We start from the raw sequence: 6000 nt of genomic DNA on the forward strand, positions 1-6000 counted from the left end.
GATAGCTACCTATGCAGTAAAAAAATGGTGGAGAAAAAAAAGTTGTGTCTTTTGCTATCGTGGTTAGCTAATAGAAATACATAGTGTCTTCCCTGTAAAACTATTTAAAAATCAGAAATGATGGCTGGATTCACAAGATGTGTATCTTTCATCTGGTGTCTTGGACTTGTGATTTAATGATATTTAGATGCTAGTATTTACTTGTGACGCTATGCTAGGCTATGCTAGTGAGCTTTTTTACTGATGGGGGTGCTCCCGGATCCGGGATTGTGACCAAGTAGAAGTTAGAGAACCGGAGGAAATGGTCAGGGTAACAACTGACCATTTCTGAGGTTTATTTAATGAAAGGGAAATAGATGTAGAGCAGGGAAATGTGTTTTTAGAACACTTGTCCCGGCGATTGCCAGAGGACATTAGAGAAGTGATGGAGGCCCAGATCTCACTAGAAGAGGTTGAGAGCGCTCTTAGGAGGATGGGAAAAGGGAAGGTGCCTGGGATGGATGGGCTGCCGGCCGAGTTTTATCTCAAGTTTTGGGGTATACTTGGACCAGTGGTACTCAAAGTCTTGAAGGGGGTCCCGGGGGGGATCAATGGCTGTTGGTGTGCTGCCACTTCTTTATAAGAAGGGCGAAGCAACAGACCTTGGCAACTGGCGGCCGTTGACCATGCTGTGTGTAGATTACAAGCTACTTGCAAAGGTTTTAGCAGACCGGTTGCGCACAGCCCTTCCCTACGTCGTCCATGAGGATCAGGCTCTATTAGATGGAACCTACAGTTGATCAGGGACTCCATCGCTTGGGTAGAAGATAGAGGTCTGCCTTTAATGGTAACAGCGCTAGATCAGGCGAAAGCCTTTGATCGCGTGAATAGATCTTTTCTATTCAGGGTGTTAGGTAGATTAGGATTTGAGGAGAAGTTTATAGGGTAGATCCGTACATTATATGTTGGAGTGGGGTGCCGAGTTAGTGTAAACAGTCACTTGGGTGACGTTTTTGACCTCTCGTCTGGGGTCAGGCAGGGGTGCCCGCTCTCGGCTCTCCTCTTCGTTCTGTACATGGAGCCTCTGGGGGCTGCCATTAGGGCAGACACAGGGGTGGAGGGCTTGCTGATCCCTGGAAGCGGCAGTCTACGTGTCAAGTTGACGCAGTACGCCGATGACACTTCCTTGCTGCTTTGCTAGGACTCGTGCCTGACAAGGTCACTTGCCATTATTGGGGACTTCACCCGAGCGTCGGGAGCGGTTCTGAACCACGTCAAATCTTCCGTCAAGTTTTTCGGAAGATGGCGTGGTAGGACGGATGTGCCCGGGGGGTTCTCTCTCTGTAACGGGGCCCTGAGGATTCTCGGGGTCCATTTTGAGACCTCCGGCTCAGCGACGCTGAACTGGAACATGGGTATCGCAGTGGTACGGAGGAAGTTAGCGATGTGGAGGGCTAGGTCTTTGTCATTTATAGGCAAGGTCCTGGTCCTCAAGGTGGATGTATTGCCATCTCTTTTGTATTTGGCTTAGATTAGGTTTAGATCACAGGCACGGGGCCTGGACAACAGTGCCTGCACTCCCTCCCAGACCACTGCCGGGACGCCCACTACAGGCGCCGGACTCCCTGCCTGTCTGACCTCCTCGTACAGGTGCCTGTGATCTAAACCTACTCGGGCAACTTCAACCTCAGGGTGCGCACGCAACCACTTGGCCGCATGGTCAAAGTGCCACGGCAGCTGTTCCGCCCGAGGACCCGTGTTAGACCACACCATTATGCTTCTCGCCTGATACGAGAAGAACACCCGCAGGAGGTAACCGGACGGGTGTATCACCGGATGAGCAAGCTCTGTCAAGAAGAAAGAAACAAAAATTGCGTCCAGCTTGAGGGGGAGATGTGGTACCCCCCTACCTCCCTCCCCGATGGGACAGAGCATGCGTGCCCTGGCGACCCACTCGTACCTGCCACCCCACATGAACTGAAACACTAGCCTCACTCAGCCTCCTGAGATTGTGCCCTCGTTAACACACAAGCAGGAAAAACATGGGGAAATGCTTGAACCAATTTCTCATCTGTAGTTCTGATTTCTGGGTTGTCTACTACCTATAACACAGGAGTGACGTTACCACCAGCAATATCATTCCCTAGTAGCAATGTGACTCCTTTTACTGGCAGTGTAGATACTACACCAACACGGAAACGTCCTGATACCAAGTCTGACACTAAGTAGACCCAGTGTAGTGGTACAGGTACGGTTTTTGTCTCTATCCCCTGTAATATGACATGCGAGCCACAATACGTTTCAGGAGACCAGGGTAAAGCATCAGTAATGATTACTGACTGCGCCGCCCCGGTGTCTCGTAAGATTTTAATGGGCTTTTGATCAGCTTGTTCTCCAGTTAAGGAAACACAACCGGCAGAGATAAATGGAGCATAGACAGGATCCGGTTTCTCAAATGCTGAATCAAGAACTCGATCCAATGGACGAGCCAAAGACTTGACTAAACCCAACCTTTTTCTTTTTGGGGACGGTGACTGGGACTGTTTTGGTTTATTTTTCAAAACTGGGCAGTCCGCAATCACGTGACCCTTTTGGTGACAGTAAAAACATTCACGGATTTCATGAAAAGGCTTGTCAGAGGAAAAGCGACCTGAACGAGGCACTGATGACGTAATCAGTCTACCTTCAAAACGAGGTGCACCAAAGACACTCTTGTGTGTCAAAGCGTACTCATCTGCCAACACTGCTGCCTGGGCCAATGTCACCACTTTCTGTTCATTTAAATGAACTACAATTCTATCAGGGAGGTTGCTTTTAAAATCCTCCAACAACATCAACTCCCGAATATCAGCAAAGGTGTTAGCTTTGCTGGCTGAACACCATCGATTAAACAGAGACTCTTTGTCCCTTGCAAACTCAACAAAAGTATGGTAAGAGGGTTTCTTGTGGTTCCTGAAGCGCTGTCTATAAGCCTCAGGCACCAACTCATAAGCCCGCAACACGGTAGTTTTAACTGTATCGTAGTGTAAACTGTCTTCCAGCGAGAGAGCAGCTACTACTTCCTGGGCTTTCCCAGACAATTTACATTGCAACAGGAGCGGCCAAACCTCAAGTGGCCAATGCAGCGCAGCGGCCACACGCTCAAACGCAGAGAAATAGGCATCAACTTCCGACTCTCGGAATGGAGGGAGTAAAGCTATATTTTTACTCACATCAAAGTGGGTTTGATGATGAGCAGCTTGTGGAGTCGCACTGGAGCCAGCTTCTAGCTCCAGTTGTCGGATCCTCACCTCCTTGTCGATTTCCATTTTCCTAATTTCAAGTTCAAAATTAATTTGTCTCTCCTTATCTTGTTGCTCCATTTTTAACCGGGCCAGCCTCACCTTCAGCCTAGGGGTCCCGTCTGAACGACCGGAAGCAGAAGATAAAGGATCGTATCGAGGTAATGTAAAGGGGGTACGAGCAACCCCTTCCTCCGCCCACAGAGAGCTCAGTGCAGCAGGGTCCGGTGGGTTTAATGGAATCCCGGATGAGCCCCCATTATGTTACGCACGCCTCTGTGAAGAGGGAACGTAACACCCTGCTACAACTCAACTCTCCGTGAAGCGAAAGAGGTATGGACTGTAGGTGCGAGTAAGGATGACAAAAAGGCAGAATTGACCGCTTACTAGGATTTATTTCCTTTACACGGTATTATGGGGAAAAGGGGCTGGACGGAACCAAAGCAAAGAAAGTAAATATCAAAGCTCCCCCTCTCCTATCTAACCTGCCTACCCACTACTTACCTAACTTAGCACCACCTGGTGCCCTCTTCCAAAATACAAGGGGGTGGTCCGCCCAGGTCTTACCTAGTGTGCCTAGACAGTGAATATACTACGGGTATATGTATGCCCGCGGGCCTCTTGCCTAAGCACTCCCTAGGTGCCTTCCCCTTCCCCCCTGGGAACAAATGAAACAGAATATTAAACAATCCACTTCACAACAAAACTGAGAAAAAACTCAGGCCATTAAAGAAGCTCTGACAAAGCAACAAACACAGAACATACCAAAGCTGCTACCAACAACAACATAGTACATACTCACGACCAACATGCTATAACCCTCAGCCATAAACCTCTCTCTCAGCAATGATCTCAGCCTGCCTATGATCTCAGCCTGCATATGATCTCTTATGATCTCTCTTCTGAACAACAGAACACTGGCTTTTATAGCTTCAGGTGGCAATGGTAATTAGAGACAGCTGTATCTTGACGAGGGGGCGGGGTCAGCTCTCCAATCATCCATTGGGGCCGACCAATCAGCTGTTTGGGGAAAAATTCTAGGAAGCCATCTCCTGAAACACACACACTCAAATAGAAACTACAACACAGAAACTGGGGAACGTAACAACAAGTGCTCGCCGGTACGTTCCAGGTCCTCAAGGTGGATGTATTGCCATCTCTTTTGGCATAGTTTGGCGCGATCCCCCACCTGTCCAAGATCCTCTTGTGGCAGGGAGGAGACTGTGCGCCATGCCTTTTGGGACTGTGCCTTTGCCGGAGTAGTATGGGCTAGGGCACGGGTGCTGATAGGTAGGGTAAGAGGGGATTTTGTGTTAACGTGGGCAAGGTTAGAGAGAGGTGTAGGGAGAGCGAGGGGAACTGATAGGGATAGGTTTCTGCTCTGGCTTCTCATGAGTCTCTTTAAACGGGGGCTGTGGGAAGCCAGGCAGAACTTGGTCAAGACAGGGAGAGATTGGGGGGTGGAAGGGATAGTGAGGGAGGATGAAGAGGGAGGAGAGGAAGTGGGGGCAGCATGCTGCCCGGGAGAGGTGGAAGGGGGGTTTAGGGCTGGAGTTAAGTTAGATGGTTTAAGAGGATAGATTAGGGACAGGGAGATAGGGAAAGGTAGTGGTTAGGTATGACTGGGAGGGAAGATGCTCCCATGAGCTTTTGGTTTGGTTTTTAAATTAAAATGCCTAGATTTGATTTTGTATGGAATGTATGGTTTTGTAAAGAGTGAATGGCATTGTGAGTAATAAGTTATTTTTTTCAACAAAAAAAAATCTGTTCTTATCAGTTTAATATCTGATACGTCCCCCATCGGAGGACTACATATTAAATGGATTTTTCGAACAGGGAGTCGGAAATGGGGCTCGCTCCGTCCGCTTGCAGTACCGTATTGCAGTGCCTCAGGGAACGGTGCAACACTTTTCGTCCGTTGTCAAGGGGAAAAAAACACACAGAGGTATGTAAACAGCTAGCAGAAGAAGAGAGGGAAAGAACAAAGAAGAAACATCCAAAGTGAAAGAAGGGCGAAGCGCCCTTCACAGGGTCCCCCGTTTCCCTCCATTTTACTTAAAAAAATAAAACATTGGCCAGGATAAGTGTGTGTGTGTGTGTGTCTGTTTTTGACCCCCCCAAAAAATACAATCACTTCACCAGGATAGTGTGTGTATGTGTACGTGTATCTGTCTGTCTGTCTGACTTTTTACCCACAGCCCTCGAAAACTTGGCGAGTGGGTTCAGGGACCACCCGCGAGAACTCAGCCTAGAGTGCACAGTGTGTCTCGGGCCCCGACCTCCATACGACTCTGGTTTCTCTTCATTACGCACAAGCCTTTCGCCTTTTACTAAAGACTTCCGTGGAGAGGAACACAGTTACGAGTTCAACGTATTTTTAGAGGGGCTTTGCTTCTGGCAGAGCCCACTATCTTGTTTCAAGAGAAATCGACAGAGATGACGCCAAGACTTTTTGCTCAGGCGCGTTTGACTTCAATCCGGCTGACCGGAGTATTTTTCCACTCAAAGTAGTCGCTCAGGCAATTGAGTTCAAGCCCCGACGACTGGCCTATTTGCCGGGCTTTGAACAAATAGTTAGCGTAAAGAGCTAGTGACTTAAAGACTCATTGGCGACTTAAAAAAAAAAAACACACTTGCCCGTCGCCGGGGAAACATTGGGTGGGGAGGAGCCAACTTTTGCCAAACCGCCGAGACCCCCGGGTGCAGGGGTCAATTTGTGGGTTGTCGCTTCTCGGACTTT

The 6000-nt window shown here is 48.7% G+C and overlaps 1 non-coding gene and 1 pseudogene across 1 annotated transcript; both read left to right on the forward strand.

Annotated features, from left to right (window-relative positions):
* The first annotated feature begins 5000 nt into the window (after positions 1 to 5000).
* On the forward strand, positions 5001 to 5170 carry LOC120058587 (annotated as a pseudogene).
* Positions 5171 to 5546: 376 nt separating this feature from the next.
* LOC120058592 lies at positions 5547 to 5665 on the forward strand. Its single transcript, XR_005478037.1, has one exon. It is a non-coding gene; the product is annotated as a U5 spliceosomal RNA (small nuclear RNA).
* Positions 5666 to 6000: the final 335 nt, after the last annotated feature.

Source organism: Salvelinus namaycush, chromosome 13, assembly GCF_016432855.1.
Source record: "Salvelinus namaycush isolate Seneca chromosome 13, SaNama_1.0, whole genome shotgun sequence".
NCBI lineage: Eukaryota > Metazoa > Chordata > Actinopteri > Salmoniformes > Salmonidae > Salvelinus > Salvelinus namaycush.